Genomic DNA, 23,224 nt, shown 5'->3' on the forward strand with positions numbered 1-23,224 from the left:
ATGCTGGGAGAGGAAGGGAGGCTGTAGGGACCCGTGATGTCCTGGGTGTTTTCTTCCATTACCTGAGTGGATGGATAGAGTGGCCTTTCATCGCGATGGGAACTCAAGAGGAGGAGGATTTGTGGAGTGATGAAAGACACTTTGTGCTTCAGCAGGCTGGCTCAGGAGACGGGTGGCTGTCGTGCATCTTTTGTTCTTCGTGCACCTGAAAAGCTGCAGGATTTTCTGGTTCCCTTCCTTGAGGTTTGACGGCTCCTTTGGTGGAGGCACAAAACTTAAGCATTTCCACATATGGACTGTTTCATGTAGAAAGCTAGCTTTCCCCCAGGATGACAACTGGAGCCATCCACAGTAGAAAAAGACGGAGACACAGAGCATTTGTCACTGAGGACAGACCTGAGCATCCCTCCAAATGCCTCCCTCCAAAGTAACTTTACCTGATGAGCTTTGAGAAGCTGCCTGGAGTCTTCCCTGGAGAATACTCTGACCTCAGAGTACACGGGCTTACATCTCAGCAGTCAAGGTGGGTATTAGGTCTTTGGGAGTCAAGCGCTGGCCCCAAAAATCTGCCAAGCATGTGCCCAAGGCATTACGGGGTGATGGGTCTTCCTGAAGCCATCCTGACTCCACAGTTCATGAGGATTTTGGCATTTGATATGTGAGCCAGTGAGATGCAGCAAGTTCATCGGAGTTGGAGCACTCCCTCCTGGAGGGGGGGGGGGGTCTGTCAGGACTTATGAGTATGAACAAAGGTGAAACCACGTTCACAAGACCCTCCCGAAGGTTATAAAAGCAGTCAACAATTGGCGAAGAGACTCGCCCACCAGCTGAGCTGCCTCATGTTGTGCACTGAGCTCCACAGCAGGAGTGGGACTTATCCCGGGGTGGCCTGTTTGTTGTCTACAGTCCTGTGAGTAACACCCCGTGATGTACGTAGCCCCTAAACTGATTGGTTCACCAATTCACCTAGTTGGATTTCAGTGATATTTCTCTCTCGTTCGCTCTCACTCTCTTTTTTTTGCCTGTCATCTGTGCCCTATCTTGGGTGAATAGACATTTTTTCTTCATATTTCTCCAGCAACAGTTAGCACAGCACAAAAATCCAAGTCCTAAGGTCACTTGCCAGTGATCCCTTGCACCTGTTTGGCATTTCTGTGTACAAAGACACTGCCACACAACCTGAGCTGGGACCACATGGAGGTCACACGCAAAGGCATCTTTGTCTATCTCTCGTCTGTGGGACACAACCCTGCTCCCAGCACCACCACCAAACCACAGCCCCCCAAACCCTTCTCCAACTCTGCCAGGCTTGCTCAACGCCCCCATGCCTTATGTGGGTATAACGTCTTAGCAATCTCAAGTCACAAGCATGAGTACCATTACATTTCTCTTTGGTTTATTTTATGTTTTCTAAAAATATTATATTTATTTATTTGAGGCAGAGAGAGAGAGGCAGATGAGACAGAGAGAGAGAGAGAGAATGGGTGTGCCAGGGCCTCTAGCCACTGCAAATGAACTCCATACATATGTGCCACCTTGTGTATCTGGCTTATGTGGGTACTGGGAAATCGAAGCTGGGTCCTTCAGCTAAGCCATATCACCTGGGCTGAACAGAGGGTCTACCAAGCATAATCCCCTCCTCTCTTCTTCCATCCCAAATTGACAGTCTCTCTTCTCTTGTTCTTATGTTCAAGGCCAAAAAGATGTCCCTGTCAGAAGCACTGGGCCAAGGGCTTGCAGGTTGTCTCGGCCATGTGCTGCGTCCCCTTGCTCCGTGTGTGACAGGAAACCCTCGGGTTATGAACTGGCTACTGGTAAGATGCTGACTGCCTTCTTGCATTATAGAGGTAACAAGCTACAATCCCACTGTCTCTGGGCTTGCTGTCCTTCCCAGCAGGAATGGTTCCTCAGTACACTAGTCATCACCTGCCATCATCAAGGTTTAAAGTAAGAGAAATAGGGCTGGAGAAATGGCTTAGCGGTTAAGGCATTTGCCTGCAAAGCCTAAGGATCCAGGTTTGATTCTCCAGGTCCCACATAAGCCAGATGCACAAGGTGACTCATGCATCTGGAGTTTGTTTGCAGTGGCTAGAGGCCCTGGCACACCCATTCCCTCTCTCTCTCTCTCTCTCTCTCTCTCTCTCTCCTTCTAATAAATAAATAAGGTAAATATTTTAAGAATTAAGAGAAATTATACACAAAAAAATGCATGCCTTCTATGAATTAAGTGTTTAATTTCTGGCTTTTAAAGGTTTCCTCCTTCTTCATTTCCTTCTATCTACTGCCCCCAAGGAAAAAACAGAAGCAGACCTCCCTCAAAGATGCTGGGGAGTGAAAGGGTCCTCCAAGAGGAGAAACACAAGTGCTGTGATCACTATTCCAAGGGCATCTCTGGAGGGTGCTAGCCACCATTCACTGACAGTTTTTACCCTGACCTCTCTCTTTGTATACATTTACCTCGTGGGATCTGTGGGACCCTGAGTGACGGAGAAGGCAGCCGGATGACCAGAGGAGCTGCGCCTCACTCGGCACCTGGTTTTAAAGGCATGGGCCAAGGTCAACCCTGACACAGTTTCATCTCCGGCTTGCAGGGACAGGCGGCAGGATGTTGGAGCACAGCTCTGCCTGTCGCCACAGAAGCAGGGAACTGTTCTCACACAAACGGGAAGGTCCTCAGATGCTGCCCCCATCTGAACCCCCAAGAAGCAGTGTCACCTTGAGATATACGAGAAACATCATGACTCTCCTCATCCCCCATCTTGAATACCACACACCCCTCCCAGGGACACTGGAGGGAGCAGTGTGCCAGACTCTGTGTGGAAACTGCTCCCTCTGTGGCTTGGGCCTGTGCTACTTAAAATAGAAGCAGTGATACGACAGCCGAGCACTTGCTGGCTCCTACCCGTGCTCTGCCTGTGTGGTTTATAGCCCTGAGGAAGGAGCTTGGGGTACAGTGAGCCCGCCATTACCTGTCTACATGAGATACTATTTGGAAAAGATCAAAGGTGGCACCAAACAACCCTCCCAAAGGTTTGTGTTCTGAGAGGTGCCAACCGGGCTGGCTCTTCCTGTGAGTTGTGTGTCCTCAGAGTGGGCATCAGTGCTACCAGGCGCAGTGACAGTGGACTGGAAAGGACGTTATCCTCACAACCTGCTGGTGTCCTCAGGAAATAGGAGAACAGTGTGCTTGCAAGTCCCAAGAGTTGGAATCTCCTCCCCCGCCACCCCACCAAACAAGCCTCTACTGCATAGAAACTCCGGGGTCACCACAGGGTAAGGACCTTCATGGGCTCTTGGGGTACCCAGAACATGAACGGGGAGAAAGAAATCCATAAAGAAATTACCAAGTGTGGAAATAAAGGTGACGTTGTATGGGACAGGAGCATGAATAAGGTAGTTATTAGGGTTTCCTTATCACCCAGGAGTCCCCAGAAATAAAACCAGTTCTGCAGGGTAGGGGGTGTGTGTCAAGAAGGGGACCACACATCCAGATTCTGCCCCCTGCTATCAGGGCCACGTGCCGTGTCACCTTTGGAAGAGTAGGGACTCTGGACAGGTGCACACAAGCACCACGCCCCTGTGGTCTTGCAGCCCTAGAAGAATCATTGACAAGTAAGCAGGCATGTGCTGAGATCCATGCGAAACTCTTAGCACTGTAAAGCAGCTGGAGTCTCATGCTGTTGATGCTGAGCATGTCCACGACTGAGGGTTTTCTCAGATGGTCGCCGTGCTGGGTCCTTCATTCCCACTGCCTCCGTCACATCTTGTGGAGACCTACAAGGAAGCGGAGATGTGTCCAAATTGCTCCACTCTCGGGAGTGAGGGTGGACCTGTGTAGTTGCCAAGTGACCCCACAAATGCCTTAAGCCATATGGAAGTCACTCAGAGGACTTGCCTGTGCTGGGCATGCTGAGATCCACCCACTGCTTTCCCCCTTCCTGGACCGCCACTCTCAGTTGCAAAGTTTACATTGGCTTTGACTGCACTGCGCATTTTGGAGTCTCACTGTGACTGCTCGTTCACATAATTAGGTCTCAAGACTGTGCCATCACTGCAAGGCTGGATTTCCAGTACATTCTTGAAGGAGAATCCTTATGAGTGTCAAGGGATACCGGGTTTCTGAATATCATGTTTTCTCAGGAAAATCTTCACAGTGGTCTCTGTTTGGAAAACAACACACGCTCATTATAAAAATGCAGTAGACAATACAGATGGTATAGAAAGCAACTAAAGCACGTGCATGCTCAGACATACATGTACTTGTGTACATATATGGCCACATATGCACTCTAGCACTCAAATTCATACATGTGTAATAAGTATCACATTCTCACAAGCACATTCAGACATTCTCACTCCTATGGAGCCTCCATACATACACTCAAGATCTACCGAGACACACACACAAATCATACCTCTACTCTTACTCACAGAGACATGCACACACATACACACTCATGAATATTTGTAAATGAGGTCATACTATGTATCAGTTGCTTACTTGTTGCTGGGACAAAATAGCCAATCAGAAGCAGCCTAAGGAAGGAAAGGCTTGATTGGAGGCTCACAGTTCAGAGGGTCCAGAGGACATGAGTGGGTCATGGCAGGCCAGAGCAGAAAGCCTTTGTCACACCTGTCATCAGCAGGGCAGGAGCCGAGCAGCCAGTGGCTGCAGCATGGTCAGCTCGCTCTCTCCTTTCCCTACAGACCAGGAGCCCAACCCACGAGACGGTGGCCCCACAGCTAGGGTGAGTCGTCCACCCCCACTGATCTAGCCTAGGAAATTCCTCACAGATGTGATCAGATTCACTATGTTTCTATGGTGTGTCTGCATTCCTAAAGTTGACAACCAGAGCTTAACCATCACATACTATAAACCCATTTGAATGCTAGTGTTTAATGAGTTGTTATCTAATATAGTGTTTGTGAGTATACATATATGTATACATCCTATTACTATCCTATTATTAAATACTATATATAATACTATATATATATATATATATGTATATATATCCTTAGTTTTACTAATAGCATAGTATCTCCGTTTACATGTTGATATAACTTTGTACCTAATGTAGTTATAAAGAAAAGATGAAAAGATTCTGTTTTCTCTTGCATTTGGTACATGAACAGACTTTGTAAACCTGTTTACTTGTTTTTGTTTTTGTTTTTGTTTTTTTTTGAGGTAGGGTCTTGCTCCAGTTCGTGAATTCACTATGTACTCTCAGGGTGGCCTCAGACTCATAGTGATTCTCGTACCTCTGCCTCCAGAGTGATGGAATTAAAGACATGTACCACCACATCTGGTTGTATTTTTACTAAGAAATTCTAATGGGATGATGAGATCAATGGGAAAGTACCTTTAAAAGATCTCAAAAGTGCATGTGTAAATGAGAATGCTACCTGGGTCCCTCTCTGGTGTGCATGGCGCCTGCTTCCCTGCGTGTTCTCCAACACTGGGAGTTACCATGTTTCAGATCCTTACCTCTCTGAGGTGGGGAAAAGTTGAATTTTCTTAATATTTAAGTTTTTCTTATTTAATCTCTGTTGAGGTAGAATGGTTTTCTATGCCAAGGATACACATTTTGCCTATTTTTGTTTAGATAGGTTCTAAGTTGATTTTACTATTGAAAATGTGAATGATGAGAATAATAAGAATAGGTCCATTTCAGGCTGAAGAGATGGCTTAGCAGTTAAGCCACATGCCTGCAAAGCCTAAGGACCCAGGTTCGATTAGCTAGATCCCACGTAAGCCAGATGTACAAGGTGGCACGTGTGTTTGGAGTTCGTTTGCAGTGGTTAGAGGCCCTGGCGTGCCCATTCTCTGTCTCTCTCTCTCTGTCTGTCTCTAATAAATAAATAAATAAAAATAAATCTTAAAAAAAGAATAGGTCCATTTCTCTGATATACTGATACATTGCAAATACTGCCTGAAATTGTCACTCATTTTCTAACTTGTTTGTGAAGTACTTTAACTTCCAGTCACACTGGAATAGAGGAACCACATTTTCACTTCAGCCTGAGAGAAAAAATGTATGCTGACCACATACACTGAACAACACTTTTCAAAACCATGGGCATCAGGCCAGGCCACAAAGGGCAAAGGCCACTGAGAAGCTCCAAACGCTTGAGGTGAGACCTCTGCTCAGTTCATGTCTTGGGGACTGAAGCCAGGCAGAGCTCAAGCTTCCTGGGACAGAAAGAGGCCAGACCTGCAGGCTGATGGCGTGATCTTCAGAGTCTGCGCTTGCGGGAGAGAGCTGCCTGGGGAAGCTGGGCATCTGTAGAGGGGAAAATATGTCATAGCGAGGAAAAGAGTGAACCACAGAAAGTGATGCAGACAACAGAAGCAGTGGCTGTGGGTACTTTCAACCCATGAACACAGTCTGCGCACCCGAGAGCCTGAAGTAGTGACTGGGCAAGGTAAATAGAGACATGGGGCTTATGAAGAGCGCCAAAGTCAAACGTCCATCAGTGCAAAGTACTGACCAGCTGTCACTGGATGTTCTGGGTTCTTACATCTAAAGAAAAGTTACTGATGACAAAGTCTATGACTCAATGCTTTCTAAAAACAGTGTGTGTCCTGTGAAATGCAACCTCGACTTAATAAAGGATTAAATGCCGCAGTAGAACACAGAGAATCTAGAAATAGAATATTTATAAGAAAACCTGAGAGAAAAAAAAAATCTAAAAAGACATGAATGATAGGATGGCAGTTATAGCAAACAAACTACCAATCTAGAATCCCCAAAGAAGACAGCTGAGAACACTGCACTGAAAAACTACTTGAAGAACTAAAGGCATTTTTTTTTTTTGATGAAAACTATAAACCAATGGTTCTCAAGGACAAGAAACGACAAAACAAAAACAAACAAACAAAAAAAAAAAACAGCCATAAAGCACAGCAAATTATATTCCCTAAAACCAACGCTAGAAAATCTTAAAAGCAGCCAGAGGAAAAGGACACTTTTTGTACAGTAGAACAACGCGGAGGATGACAGCGTCTTTCCTGACAGCGGCAAGGACTAAAGGACGAACAGGACAGGCATTTAGAGCCGTAAAACAAAATCCGTCCACCTACAGGGCTTTACTTTGCGAAAACAGAAAGAAGAAATTTTAACACTGTAAGGACGGAGAGCAGTCACCGCCAACCGCCTTCCTTGCCCTGGATGAGTGCTGACGTCACGGAGCAAAGGCAGAAGATGCCAGGGGAGGGCCTGGGCGCTAGGCTGCGTGGAGAGCCTCGGGAAGGGAGGGCGGAGTCCCACGGGGACAGGAAAGGGAACTGACATGGGGGAAGTGCAGAGGCTTTCTTTTGCTTGTTAGCTAATCTTTCAAAGTGATGGCTGATTCTTTGAAATGGTGAACCCTCACGTCTGCTGCAGCCTATCAAGTACGCGGGAGCGAAGTGACTCAATGTACATTCTTTGTATGTACACGCTTTTCTTATTCCTTTAGCAGTAACCCAAGGACCAAAATATATATTCCTGATATTCTGTTTTAATTTAAACTCTTATTTTGCTACATCCCCGATAGTGCTAATGAATCATGGCTGCATTCCTAACAGCTAATAATGCCCCTGCTCCTCTGCCTCATGACTCAGTGGGCATCTTGAGTCCTCAGGCATTCCCATGGTTGACCTTGAAATCACACACGAACTCCCGCAATCCACCCTCTCCTTTCTTCGTGTGCCCGGCTGCTCCTCTGCGTTCTTGGTTCCCTGTGAAGCTGTGCCCCAGGCATTCTCTTAGGGGATCTCTGCATGCAATTATTTCTCTTCCTTTGTCTTATCAATGTACACTGGCTTTGTGCTCCTTTTGAAGGATACAATTGCTTGGTATCACTTCTTTCAGTACTCTGAATGTGAAGTCGTACTCCCGTGTCTTCTTGTTTCCATTCTCCCCAAAGAGAACCTGCATGCAGTTGTCCTACTGCTCTGGGAAGGAGGGCGTTCATGAGCCCACTGGCCTCTTGGTCTCTCCTCCTGCCTGTGCTTCGCACACTGTGAGGTTTAGGGGCTTGTTTTCTTCTTCTATGCCTATTGCTATAATCAGATACAATTTCTCCTTAAGTCTTCCTATGGTGTTTTCTCCGTGTGTGTGTGTGTGTGTGTGTGTGTGTGTGTGTGTGTGTGTGTGTAAATGCCCGTGTATGCTCACCTTTTTAAACATGCATGTGAGGCCAGAGGACAAGCCCAGCTATCATTTTCAGGGATGCCATACACTTGTTTTTTGAGACAAGGTACGTCAATGGCCAACTAGGCTAGGCTGGGGGGTCAGTGGGGCCCAGGGGTCTGCCTCCCGGCACTGAGATGATGGCACTCACCACCACACCCAGCATTTACAAGGTACTGGGGGTCAACTTCAGGTCCTCCTGCTTGCAAAGCCAGCACTTTACCCACGGAGCTATCTCCCCAGCCACTGTTGTTTTTTAACTGAAGGGCATCACTGGCATATCTCATGATCTGGTTTTGCTTTTGTTTAGTTGTGTAGATTCCCTGACCATGGGGCTAATGTATTTCATTCATCTTATTTTCACAAGGATCTTTTCAAATAATATTTCTGCCCTATTTTTAATCTCATCTCTTTGGAGGACTCTTAATTGCGTATTATTATTATTATTATTATCATTATTATTTTGGTTTTTTTTTTTTTAAATAGGGTCTCTCTCTAACACAGGCTGACCTGGAACTTACTATGTAGTCTCAGGGTTGCCTCAAACTCACTGTGCCCCTTCTATCTCTACCTCCCAAGTGCTGAGATTAAAGAAGCGTGCCACCACGCCCAGCTTAATTGTATATTTATTGTATATTTTATTAGCCTTGTTACATTTTTTAATAAAATTTTTATTTATTTATTTGACAAAGAGAGAGAGAGAGAGAGAGAGAGAATAGACACACCAGGGCCTTCAGCCACTCCAAATAAACTCCAGACACATGTGCCTCCTTGTGCACCTGGCTAATGTGGGTCCTGGGAAATCGAACCTGGTTCCTTTGGCTTTGCAGGCAAGTGTCTTAACTGCTAAGCCATCCCTCCAGCCCAGCCTTGTTACTTTCTTTGTTGGTTTCTAAGGCTTTTTCGGAAAATTCTTTTATCCCCTTTTCTCTTTTTCCCTCAGTCATTTTATTATTTATTATTTTTATTTGAGAAAGAGAGAATTGGCATGCCAAGGCCTCAGCCACAGTAATTGAACTCCAGACACTTGTGCCACATAGTGGTCATGTGTGACCTTGCACTTGCATAACCTTTGTGTGTCTGGCTTACGTGGGTTCTGGAAAGAGATAGAACATGGGTCCTTAGGCTTCCCAAGCAAGTGATTTAACTGCTAAGCCACCTCTCCAGCCCACCTGCAGTCATTTTAAGTGGAAATGACATTGTTGTGGTTCCCAGATTGTGCAGCAACAGTAAAATGTAGGCAGACAATGCAGAGTTTGAATATCATAGTTGAAACACATATTTCCTTGTTGGCATTGCTAAATGTTATTTATTTGGGTAATTAATTAGAGTGGGAGCTAACTTGGCATCATATGTGGCTATAACAGAATACCCATGACTGGTTGATTTATTTTTTAACCAAGTAATTTATGCCTTACACTTCCAGTGCTAGGAATTCCAAGAGCAGGCTGTGCTGGTGTTTGCGTAGTGTCTGGTAGGGATGTTCCTCCTATGAGGCAGAGAACATCACATGATGGTCAGGGAAATGCCAGAGATAGCTAGCTTCCATAACAAAGTCAATCCTGGGTGAAGTCGTTGATCCACTAATCTGCACCTGGACTGATTCACTTGCGAGGACAGAATCTTCTAACTCTTCTCTGCCTTCAAAAACCACTGAAACATGATGCATGTGATTAAGTGTCCAGCACACAAGTTCTGAGTAACAAACGTTGATGGCACTACAGGATGGGATAGCTCAGTCACTATGTGGTGGATTTTCTTTGTTTGTTTTTTGTTTTTGTTTGTGTTGTTGTTTTGTTTTGAGGCAAGCCCAGCAGACTGGTCTTTTTTTCTATGTGAGAAAGTGAGAACATGTGAGACAGGGAAAGAATTGGTATGCCAGGGCCTCCAGTCACTGCAATTAAACTCCAGACGTGTACCACCTTGTGCACATGTGCAACCTTGCACACCTGCTTCACCTTTGTGCATCTCACTTATGTGGACCTGGAGAGTCAAACATGGGTCCTTCGGCTTCACAGTCAAGCACTATAACCACTAATCCATCTCTCCAGTCCCATGTGGAGGTTTTTAAGAGGTAACGCCACCATGTTGCGGGGAGGGGGTCATAGCAAAGCTGTCTTCACTGGCTGCTGATAGACCCCTCTTGAGCAGTCCTGTTAATGTTGAGGGGAATGTGCTGGCCAAGTCAATAGGAGCCTCTAAAGAGATAGTGGGAAATCATGGCCACATGCAGCGGCTGGTGAAATTCTACTCATTTTTCATTACCCAATAACTTAAATTTCATATAGCTTTGGTGATGAGAGCAACTTTGTTTTAGATCAAAAATGTCCTCAAGTTAGCTTCTCATTAATGACAGCCAACCTTGATCTCTCCTTTTTCCCTTCCAGGAGCTCCTCATGTCTTTCTGAGATTCGATTTACTCTCTTTGTGAAAGAATCCACTGTGCCCGCCAAACAGACCAGTCAGAAGCCAAGAGTGTCAGGAAACTCTACATTCTACTTACCTCTCCTATTTCTACTGTTATAGTTGGTGAGGAAAAAAAAAAAAAAGAAAGCACAGATGGGAATCAATGGTCTAAAATTCTCATCATTCTTCAAATCCAGGGACCTTTTAAGGTTGTGCTTTCTTTTGGATTCTATGAATACATTTGAGGACACTACACCCCAGTCAGGAGAGGAAACATGTCCCCAAACCGAGGAGCAGTGTTGACAGCCCATCTTCTCCCCGCCTTCGGAGGAACCTGCTTGCATTATGAGTTCCTGGAGGGCATAGCGGCTCTGAACACTTCGTGGCTCCATGGCCCCACTTAGTCCCAACTTCAGCTATACAAGGCTGACAGCAAGCACTGTGTGTGTGTGTGTGTGATTAACTAGTAATTTTAGCAATGCAGCTTTTCCTTACTATTCACAGGGCTATAATTAATACCATTCTGGTATATCACTTTTAACTTGTGTTTCACTCCAAGCAAAAACTTGGCAGCCATGCTAGGGAGATAAAAATAATCAATGGCATAGACTATTTTTAGAATACTAAGAAGTTTTGAATTGGCTGATTGTATAAAGTGGGCAGCAGTCAAGACCACCCGACCACAGCGTGTTCTTGGAGGCAAGCGTGAGGGACCCAGGACACCCGAGCCTGGGCTGTGCTTGTACCCAGAGGTCATCTTCGCAGACCCTCAAGACAAGCCTGGCAGAAGTCCCTGAGGAGGCTCTTATCATCAGAAAACACAGGGTAGGGCTGGAGAGATGGCTTAGCGGTTAAGCACTTGCCTGTGAAGCCTAAGGACCCCGGTTTGAGGCTCGGTTCCCCAGGTCCCACGTTATCCAGATGCACAAGGGGGCGCACGCATCTAGAGTTCGTTTGCAGAGGCTGGAAGCCCTGGCGCGCCCATTCTCTCTCTCTCCCTCTATCTGTCTTTCTCTCTGTGTCTGTCGCTCTCAAATAAATAAATTAAAAAAAAAAAATGAGAGATTGCCCAGTGGTTAAAGGCCCTTGCTTAAGAAGCCTGCCAACTCAGGGTGTAATTCCCCAGCACACACGTAAAGCCAGATGCACAAAGGGGCATATGCATCTGGAATTCGACTATAGTGACGTGAGACCCGTGTGCATCCATTTCTCTTCTCTCTTCTTAAAATATAGGGGCTGGGGAGATAGCTTAGCAGTTAAAGACACTTGCTAACAAAGCCTACCATTCCAGGCTTAATTCCCCAGTACCTACATAAAGCCAGATGCACAAGGTGGAGCATTTATCTGGAGTTCATTTGCAGTAGCAAGAAGCCCTGGCATATTCTCTCTCTCTCTCTCTCTCTCTCTCTCTCTCTCTCTGTCTATTTGCAAATAAATGTATTTAAAGGTAAACAAATTACTCTAGGAAGGTTTGAAAAGACTGCTTGAACCCCAATGTTCTCTGAAGTGTAGTAGGGGCCAATCCCCAGTGGATATGGCTGAGTGTGGGGTAGGTTCTAATATGGCCTCAATGTCTGACTGAGTACAAATCCTCTTGGGATGGGGACTGTCTAGGTGCAACACAACGTAAGCGCAACTTCAGGATCCCTGCCTCTTTGGGCTCTTGCTAGGCCCCTTCTCTAGTCCTCTGAATGGGACGATCAAGGGGGAGGAAAAGAGGGTGGAAGGAGGGAGAGAACAATTGGAGGAAAAGGAGGAGGACAGGAGATAAGAGAAAGGGAAAGGAGAGAGAGAGCAGAGAGAACACAAAGCTCTGACCAATGGCCTTTAGCTGCTAGTGTACTTAAGTGACCTACATGAGTTCTAACTATGGGATATGCTGAAGTGGAGAAAAGCTGAGGACCCAGGACATTTGGCTTGTTAACTCTAAGCCCTCTTAAGAGACAACGTCCCTTTGTCTCCATGGTGAAGTGTGTTTTACCTACAGAGCGGCTAAGCGAAGCTTGCTTCTAGCCAGATGGACTTTATGCAGCATCTGTGGGCAATTCCGTTAGTCAATATCCACTCCTCCATCTGGCTGAGGCCTAATTATTACCACATCTAGTTACACAATGATAGAAAGACAGAGAAATGGAGGGAGAAAGCTGATCATTTGCATCAAACATTTTTGAATTTTAAATTTTTATTTGTTGCAATAATAATAATTATATGGCGAGGCGGGAAAAATAAAATTAGATTAAAACTGATGATTAAAGAGGAAAGGAATTCTGGAAACTCAGTATATAATTATTTGTCTTTGCCAAGGCAGGATATTATCCTTGAAGCAGGTGATATGCTTGGTTGAATTTTTAACATCTTACATATATTGCAACTGGAAAAACATTTTTATCTTCTTGGTGTTTTCTATAAGTCAAGAATGAGTTTCTAGTGCTCGCTCTGGCAGCACATATACTAAAATTGGAATGATACAGAGAAGATTAGCATGGCTCCTGCGCAAGGATTACATGCAAGTTCGTGAAGAATGAGTTTCTAAACTTCTAAGAGTGACTCTCCTTAGAATAAGTTGCTGTTTGAACACATGAAGATGGTTTGGGCTTAATTTGTATATGCCTCATAAGTCCATGTTGAAGACCCCAAGATGTCTGAACTATAGATGGTGGGCAGCAGGGCCCTGGGGTGCTGTCCTTGGTGGCCTAACTGTCCTCTGTCCCCCCTTCGCGTGCTCTCTCTGTCTCAATTTCTGTGTGTGTGTGTGTGTGTGTGTGTGTGTGTGTGTGTGTGTCTCCTGTAGCTCAGAATGGGACAGCTGTTCTCATATGTCATCTTGCCATCATACGTATGGCCTGTTGTGTGACTTCTCCTCAGGAGACATGAAACAAACTCAGACTCAAGAAAGCTGAAACCTTCCAGTTCCCCATGCAACTTACAGACGGCTCCCCACTCCAGCGCTTACAGAACCCTGAGGAGGGGCCCTGTGAATCTTACAGATTTCTGGACCTCACGCTTCCAATGTTTTCTTCTTCAATCTTAAAGCACCTCCCTTTGGGAGGAAATAGTTCATTTTGGAGAAAATAGTTATACAGCAGCCTCTGCCTGCAACTCTTCCCCTGAGCTGAGCTGATGCAAGCACCATGCCTTTGAGCTCTGAAAGCTGTTGGGTTCAGGGAACCTTTCTACTTTCTGCATTAGTCACCTCAGGCATTTCATTGCAGCAATGTAAAAAGAGGCTGAATAATCGCACACACACTGGTGCACATGCACACGCGCACACACACACACACACACACACACACACACACACACACGAATGCATGCACACTTCGAATCACTCTCAGAACTACTGATGGTGTAAACTGGCAATTCTCTGTTTCGGAATGCATATTAGTCACACTGCCCAGTAGAAGACAATAGCACCCAGCTCTCTCAGGTACTGCTAAACACTTCAAACCTTGCTTCCAACCGATATACGTGAAAAAAGTTGGCTTATATCTAAGGTCTCATTCTGCTCCTGGGACCTCAGTGTCCCACTCCCCAGATGGTGGTGGAGGTTGCTGGCCTGCATTTGACCCTACTGTGTCAATACAGAATAGCTGCATTCCCACCGGCTTTCTCCCCTTCCCATTCTCAAACACCAAGTTCCCACACTCTAGTTTTCTAAGAAGAAACGAGCGAGCTGGAGAGATGGCATACTGGAGTCCGTGGAGCAGTGACCAAAGATTGGCTGCTGGGATTTAAGCCCCAGCTTGTGGGCCCACACGTGTTTGTAAACACTGTTACTTGCACCATGGCTCTGCCACGTATGCTGTTTTATCCCCAGGCGACAATGAGAGGCTCAGAAAGGGAACATTTGTCCCAAACTGTGCAGCCCACAGTGGTGAGAGCCAGGGTGCAAGGCCATCCTGATCTCTATGGAGGTCCACACTGTCTGACACCAGCCCTGTGGCTGTGCCCACTGGAGGTTTGAGGAAGCACGGGCCTTCAACAAGAATCCTGGCTGCTGAGCCCGAGGGCAGAGCTGCGGTTGGTCCTACCTCTGCCTCAGTTCCATGACCTCCCAGGAGCTTGGGCCTCTATTGTCCCTAAGTTGGTTCATTTGGGTTAGGGTCTTCTAGGCCCTCACGAATCTGTCCTTGGTTTTTTGTTTGTTTGTTTTTATGTTCACCAAATGATTGGTATGTGGCATTCACTCTAAGTCTCCAGTGACTGTCTCTGGAAGCCCCAGGCTGAGTGTTAAGATAAGCGCACTCCATGCCCAGGGCACCTTTGCAGGTGGGGCTCAGGGTCCAGAGATGCGCTTTTTGTTTTTGTTTATTTTTGTTTTTGTTTTTCGAGGTAGGGTCTCACTGTAACCCAGGGTGACCTGGAATTCACTATGGTGTCTCAGGGTGGCCTCAAACTCATGGCAATTCTCCTACCTCTGCCTCCCAAGAGTGCTGGGACTAAAGGCGTGTGCCACCATAACTGGCGAGAAGTGCTTTCTATGTATGGAAGGTCCGACTGTGCAGTCTTGCTCTCAGCCTGGTTATTGCATTTCTCCAGCAGCTAAGACATAAACGCTCAGAACCAGCCCTGCTTTCCTGTGCTGCGGAGCCAGGGAGCTCTGCCCACTGTCCACTGCATGTGGAGAAAACACCAGCACCTGTGAGCATGCACCATGCATGCCGGGGGCAGCTAAGCCTTTCTCTGACAGTGACTGAGGTCAAGAGAAAGTGGTGCGGGCTCTCTGATTAGGCTGTCACAGAGCTGGGGTGACCACTGCTGCACCCACTCTCTCTCTTGGGTAGTGGAGAGGATCTTCTGAGCAACTTACCTAACACTTCAAAACTTGTACACCTCCCTCCTTTCCAACGACATTCAAGATGTGTTCTCTCTTACACACACACACCACCACCACCATATGCTGTATTATGCAACATATACTCAGCTGTTTGCCTTTCCATGGGGAACTTTGAGTAAAATATCTAAAGAGCAATGAATGCAAAACAGAGCTGTTAGATTACCAAGACATGCAGGACGGATGAAAATAGGCTTCAAGAGCCATCAGGTTTGGCCACCAGGCAGGTCTTCCAAAATCATGAGACACCCCAGACTCACATGTTCATTGTCCTGGGGTCCTGGGGGATGGGGTGGACATTGGTGACAACCCACCCCCACACAGAAGACATATCCCAGATGTCCTCTCTGATCACTACTGGGCAGTCACAGTGAAAATCCGAATCTTCACTTCCATTCAAGGCCAATGACAGGAAATGTCCACGGGGAGCTCACCTTCATTTGGTTCTTCTAACAGCATACTTTTACTCATGAGCAAAACATTCCTCTTGTTTAAAAGCCAGGATGAACAACAGAGGTAAAACCAATGACCATGTGTGGCTGAAGTCTCATGAGAACCTAGGGAGCATGGCGTCAGCAATAGAAATGTGAAGGCGACCTGAGCTCTAAGGTTCTGATGAAGAGCTTGGGACGGCTGCTTCCTATTTTCTGAAACACTCAGTAAAGGCTGATGATGGGATCCCTCCTTCCGTTTGAGGGCTTGCTTATGGATAAATTACAAAAGCCAGGATGGTGAAGGGAGCAGGAGTGAAAGAGAAAGGGAACTTCAACATAAAGTGGCAAAATTAGAATGTAAGTTAGAAATATATCTGGGTTCACTTTAGGAAAAGAATTCCGTTTATACACATATTTCCATCACACCTCTAATTTTAGACTTGCTTCCCTGCGAAATGAAGCAGCGCGGGTCCCTCACGCTTTGGTGGGTGCAAGTGTATCACAAAGCTGAGGTGCCGCTGTGACTTGTCCAGGGTGAGGAAGGAAACTGTGCTGGGAGTGACGGCGGGGGGGCAGCTCATCTCTCGGTAGATGACAGACACTGAGGTGATACATGACAGCTGAAATTCTTGGCAGAGGGCGTCCTCCTGCTCCAGACAAGGTTAAACAGAAAGCGTGTGTGTGTGAGTGTGTGTACGCATGCATGCACGTGTTTCCCCATCAATAGCATCCATGGCTGACACCTGACACTTCCTTCCCTGAGCTCCAAGGACTTTTTGAGGTACATTCTCATTAACTGTGTCACCTTACATCCTTGCCCACCCCCAACCCCACCCAACTTCCTCAGTCTCAGGTGGACTTACCACGTCCCTCTCAGGATCACACAGGTACTCTCTTGCTGTTCCTTACCCGCAAACAAATTTTGATTCTCATTCTCCCTCCTCCATTTCCTCCTCTTCCAAAGAAAGAACAGATCTTCTGTTTCCTATGTAAGTCCATTCTTCCAAAACAATCCAGACAGCCCCCTTGCCTTTTGTGTTCCTGTCTTCCCTCTTCAGACCTGGCTCCTGTGGGAGCACACTCAGTCTTTCTCCCGTGAGCACACGCTCAGTCTTTCTCCCATGAGCACACACTCAGTCTTTCTCCCATGAGCACACGCTCAGTCTTTCTCCCGTGAGCACACGCTCAGTCTTTCTCCATGTGCACACACTCAGTCTTTCTCCATGTGCACACACTCAGTCTTTCTCCAGTGGGCACACACTCAGTCTTTCTCCATGTGCACACACTCAGTCTTTCTCCCATGTGCACACACTCAGTCTTTCTCCAGTGGGCACACACTCAGTCTTTCTCCCATGAGCACACGCTCAGTCTTTCTCCATGTGCACACACTCAGTCTTTCTCCCATGAGCACACACTCAGTCTTTCTCCAGTGGGCACACACTCAGTCTTTCTCCCATGTGCACACACTCAGTCTTTCTCCCATGAGCACACGCTCAGTCTTTCTCCCGTGAGCACACACTCAGTCTTTCTCCATGTGCACACACTCAGTCTTTCTCCCATGAGCACACACTCAGTCTTTCTCCAGTGGGCACACACTCAGTCTTTCTCCATGTGCACACACTCAGTCTTTCTCCCGTGTGCACACACTCAGTCTTTCTCCATGTGCACCCGCTCAGTCTTTCTCCCATGGGCACCCACTCAGTCTTTCTCCCGTGAGCACACACTCAGTCTTTCTCCATGTGCACACGCTCAGTCTTTCTCCCGTGAGCACACACTCAGTCTTTCTCCCGTGTGCACACACTCAGTCTTTCTCCATGTGCACACACTCAGTCTTTCTCCCGTGTGCACACACTCAGTCTTTCTCCATGTGCACACACTCAGTCTTTCTCCAGTGGGCACACACTCAGTCTTTCTCCCATGTGCACACACTCAGTCTTTCTCCCGTGAGCACACGCTCAGTCTTTCTCCCGTGAGCACACACTCAGTCTTTCTCCCATGTGCACACACTCAGTCTTTCTCCATGTGCACCTGCTCAGTCTTTCTCCCATGGGCACCCGCTCAGTCTTTCTCCCGTGAGCACACACTCAGTCTTTCTCCCATGTGCACACACTCAGTCTTTCTCCCATGTGCACACACTCAGTCTTTCTCCCATGAGCACACACTCAGTCTTTCTCCCATGAGCACATGCTCAGTCTTTCTCCATGTGCACACACTCAGTCTTTCTCCCATGTGCACACACTCAGTCTTTCTCCCATGTGCACACACTCAGTCTTTCTCCCATGAGCACACACTCAGTCTTTCTCCCATGAGCACATGCTCAGTCAGTCTTTCTCCCGTGTGCACACACTCAGTCTTTCTCCATGTGCACACGCTCAGTCTTTCTCCCATGTGCACATGCTCAGTCTTTCTCCCGTGAGCACACACTCCGTCTTTCTTTTAATTTTTTTTTTAATTTATTTATTTGAGAGCAACAGACACAGAGAGAAAGACAGATAGAGGGAGAGAGAGAGCATGGGCGCGCCAGGGCCTCCAGCCTCTGCAAACGAACTCCAGACGCGTGCGCCCCCCTGTGCATCTGGCTAACGTGGGACCTGGGGAACCGAGCCTCGAACCGGGGTCCTTAGGCTTCACAGGCAAGCGCTTAACCGCTAAGCCATTTCTCCAGCCCACACTCCGTCTTCCATTCTCCAAATGAGCTTATCTTCTGCATCTCCCACAGCTCGGGAGTTCCATGTGACATGCTCAGCTCAGTGCAAACCCTCCCTCCAGCGCCTTCCCCAGGTGAACCTTCTGCTTCTTTACATGAATACTGGCCAGGGGCCAGTCAGGAAGGCAGAGCCACGCTCGTCATTGTGACAGAACTGAAAGCAGGGAGTTGCCTGAGCAGGGACACAGAGATAACAGAGGCAGGAAGCACCCACAAGGCGAGGGAATCCGAGGGAAGATGCCAAACTCACCACCATGTAAAGGCTTGGGGCAGAAGCACTGCAGAATGAAACCTGGGGTGGCTGTGGGAAAGATGGCACAGCACCTGGGAAGAGACCCATGGCTGTGGGAAACACTGCTGAACCTGGAGCAGACTGCTTCCGGGAGCAGGCCATGGGTAGAACGGTGCTAGCTGACACCCAAGGAGAAGGAAGGAGCAGCCCTCCTCTCTACCCCCCACCTACATCTGTGGGGTTCAGGTTCTTTGCATCTTCAAAGAATTGAAAAGGTGCACAGACAGCAAAGCAATAAGATGTTTGGTTTTATTAGAGAATGGGACAAAAGTGAAGAATGGGGCTGGATGGCACGGCAAGTGAGCACTGGGTTCCTGGGCTAGATGCCCCGAGAGCTACGGGTTCCCATTTGAGCTTCTCTTTATGCGGTCTAGGACAAGAAGGACCTGGTCACTAGGGGTGTAGATTGAGTCGGTATCTTATTTATTTATTTTTTTATGAGAGAGAGAAAGCAAGAGACAGAGAGCTGGTGTGCCAGGGCCTCCAGCCACTGCGATTGAACTCCAGACATGTGCACCAGCGTTTGAGCCTGGCTTACATAGGATTTGGAAAGTCAAACTTGGCTTCTTAGGTTTCACAGGCAAGCACCTTAACCACTAAGCCATCTCTCCAGCCCTGGTTCTATTTTTATAGAAAACATTTATACATAATTATTTTGGTCATAATCCCCTGCAATTACCTTCTCTTTACTCCCCCCATCTCCCTTCCAGTGAACCTTTTCTTCTTCCCAAACGGTTTCTCCTCTTTGTTGACAGCTTTTATTTCTTATGTGTGTGGGGGTGGAGGGTGAACCTTCAAATTTCATTTGTGTTACTTGCCTGAGCACAGGTGATTGTTTACTAGAGCATGTGCCTACACCGCCACAGAAAATCTCTCCACTCCCCCAGCCACCATTAACTACCTAGAACTCCTCAGTGAGGGCCTCATTGCTCCCCCCATCACCCATGATGGAATATTAGGGAGTCCAGCATTGGGTGAGTCTTTCTGTCCAGGCAACATTTTCAAATTCACGTGCAGCCTATCTCAGAGGAATGCTAGCTGCTCTTCAGAGTCCCTTATACCCTGCCATGATTCCATGTGTGCACATGGAGAAAGACTGAGTGTGTGCACACGGGAGAAAGACTGAGCATGGCACCCTAACACTGGTCCTTGCTGGGCAGGGCAGGAGTTTGAATGCAGCTGTCCACTGCAGGCACCGCCTGCCCCAGGCACCTCCTCAGAGTGTGCTGTGGTCGTGTCGTGGTTACATCAGGACAGGGCTAGGTGTCAGGTCAACATCACAAGGTGGAACTCCGTAGTCAACTCGAAGGGATTTGGAATCACCACGGAAACACCGGTGAGGGATTTTCTAGATTAAGTTAAGTAAGGTGGAGCCCCTCCATCGCCTGGGGTCTTGGGCTGTATAAAAGCTCAGCACCAGCTTCCTGGAGATGGCCACACCATGATCCGCTGCTTCATGCACTTGCTGCCCTGCCCTCCTGCAATCTTGAACCTTGAGCCCAAATAACCCTTTCTTTCTTATGTTGCCGTTATCTGGTAGTTTGTCATAGCATCAGGAAAGTGACCAGTACACACACACACACCACCCACCATGTAGTCAGGATGGCATGGACATGCATGTAGATATGCACACACATGTGGATGTACACAACCCCCACCTTCACAACACACATACGCACACCTAGTGTCCACACACATATACATACACACACTGTACATGCCAACATGCATCATGGATATGTGCATATCCACACGTAATTATTTATTTATTTGAGAAAGAGAGAGAATGGGCATGCCAGGGCTTCCAGCCACTGTAATCAAACTCCAGTTGAATGCACCACCATGTGCATCTGGCTTATATGGGCCATGGGGAATTGACCTGTGTCCTTAGGCTTCACAGGCAAGCACCTTAACCACTAAGCCACCTCTCCAGCCCACACATAGTAAGTTTTAATGATGTCAGTTGGCTTAACAGACTGGAAGGCAGGGGCATCTGCCCTGCTCTTCAGGAGCCGTATGTCTCCAGTTCTGCCCATCCTCACTGCATGCATCAATCCCTTGCAGACCTGTCTCCTGAGCAGCGTGAACAGCACTGGAGGCAGCGTCCGTATTTCCTTCCACACCCCCAGTGCTGGGCCTGGTTAGAGAGCTATTGTGTGCTGACAGGGGTGGACATCACCAGCCTCCCCTTCTGGGTGCCACTTCCTTCTCCACAAAGCAGATACATGAAGTCTACATACAGATTTGTCTACATGGGATGTGGGAGCTCAAGACAGCCCGGGGGCTCAGGATGCAACCATTTAATGAAGCTGTGGGTTCAAGAGTTCATAGAGCTGGCTCGGTTTCAATATTCAGTACTTTTGTGGAAAGAGAGAGAGAGGTTATTTTCAATAACCAAGGAAGGGCCCTTCTCTGGGTCCAATTGCTGCCTCCCTCCCCTGCCACTCCTCCAAGGCTGGGCAAAACCCATTAGCTAAAGCCTCCAGCCGCCAGGAGGCTTTGGATGGCCTCTTTTCCGTCTCACTGCTCACCACCACCCTCCCAAGATTGATTCAGCTCGCCTGGTCTCCCTGGATGCCAAGTGCCTGCTGGGACATCAGCGTTGCACCTGCAATAAAACAGATCATGGCTGCCCCTGACGCCCAGTGAATCCAAGCCCCGCTTCCCCAGCGTGGAGAGCTGGGGTCAGCCAGGGATGCTGAATGTTTTCACCTTTGCTCTCCTGTTTTGGACCGTTTGCGTTTGCTGGTGACTTTGGGGCCTCGGGAAAGTCTCTGGCGAGGCCCCAGATCCTTTTAATCAAGTGCTAAGTGACAACTCCTGCACCACCAGCCACCTGGCACGTCAGCCGCTAATTGCAGGTTCCTGGAGGAATGCTTGACTCAGCCTTGTGCTTCCAGCACAGAAAAACGTTTACTTTACGCGTCCTTGGCGACACGTGGCTGCCATCTCCCGGCCTTCCTGTGACTAGTGGGGGAGGGGGCAATAAGGGAGGGAGGCTCCTTGTGTGGAACTTACCCCCCACTGCCTAGGACAGTGGAAGCCATGATTGAAATAAAAATATAATATCCCATGCCCTTGTCATCACAAACTGATGGTCACAAGGCCCAGATTTCATTTTCTCAAAATGAGAGCACACTAGATTGGCAGTATGCAATAAATATTCAAGAGGATGCCAAAGGACCCCTGGGTAGATCACATGCACACATTTGCATGTCTGCTGCTTGTGATATGATAACGTGAATAATGGGGCCACGCTGCTGGAGAGGTGCAATTCTGAATGCCACAGCTTGAACCCTGAAGGGACCCCAGCGGGCCTTGGGTCTTGGGGTTCTATAACGAAGACTCTGGAGGGCACGGAGAGATGAACGAAGTCACACAGGTGATGCTGATGGGGAAAGGCATAGAATGTGGCAATCACCATGGTAATGTGATTGTGACTTAGCTGGATTCCACTGAGACAGGTCCCGAGTGCAGACGCAGCGCCATCCGGAGTCTGTCAGATGCAAACCAGCTCAGAGCTCCAGCAGCACGGGGCAAGGGCACACCCGGGAGGATGGGCTGCACCCCTGGGGCCGCAGCCTTCTGCCCAGCCTGGCACTGCCCCCTGTACTTGCCACTGCCTGTGTGAAGAGGCAAGGACCCAGGAGAACCAGAGAGCGATGTGTGGACAGGAGTACCTTCCTATTCACCCACACAGCAGCCAACCCAGTCACCATGCACACAGCCAGGCTTGTGGCTGGGTACAAGCAAAGATGGGGGAAGGAAGGAAGGGCAGGAGGAACAGAAGAAGAGATGGAGCTGCAAAGAGACCAGTGTGGCGCCAGCAGGAAGGAAGAGGGTGTTGGGGTGGAAAATGGATGCAGCAGTGTCCAGCCCTGCCTCCCCCCCAAGACCACCCCTCTTTGCTAACACTCTGGGCACAATCCCGATACAGGTGAGCTCAGATGGTCTCTGCGTTTGCACTAAATGTTCTGACTCGAAAATACTCCTTCAGCTGGGCATGGTGGCACACGCCTTTAATCCCAGCGCTCTGGAGGCAGAGGTAAGAGGATCGCTGTGAGTTCAAGGCCAGCCTGGGACTACAGAGTGAAAATACTCCCTTAGGATGATGGAGTGTGGATTACTGGAATTGCAAGACGGTTCTGGAAGGACACAGGCACTGGATGTCGTAAACAGAAACATCCAGTGAAATGTGAGCAGTCATACTTAGGTCCACCTGCCCCTGCCTCCCCAAATAGCCCAGATTCCTGGTTGGCCAGCCCGTCTCTGCTTCTCCTACCGAGTGCAGTCTGAGAAATGCTAGAGCACAGGGGCAAAGAATTTGAGATGCCAGCAGACTCAAAGCTGGTGCCAAGCCCCTGCACGGTCTGT

General features: G+C 47.9%; 1 non-coding gene across 1 annotated transcript; it reads left to right on the plus strand.

The window, feature by feature from the left end:
- The first annotated feature begins 13,010 nt into the window (after positions 1 to 13,010).
- Positions 13,011 to 13,122, plus strand: LOC123456330. Its single transcript, XR_006634466.1, has one exon. It is a non-coding gene; the product is annotated as a U6 spliceosomal RNA (small nuclear RNA).
- Positions 13,123 to 23,224: the final 10,102 nt, after the last annotated feature.

The sequence above is a fragment of the Jaculus jaculus genome, chromosome 20 (genome assembly GCF_020740685.1).
Source record: "Jaculus jaculus isolate mJacJac1 chromosome 20, mJacJac1.mat.Y.cur, whole genome shotgun sequence".
Taxonomy (NCBI): domain Eukaryota; kingdom Metazoa; phylum Chordata; class Mammalia; order Rodentia; family Dipodidae; genus Jaculus; species Jaculus jaculus.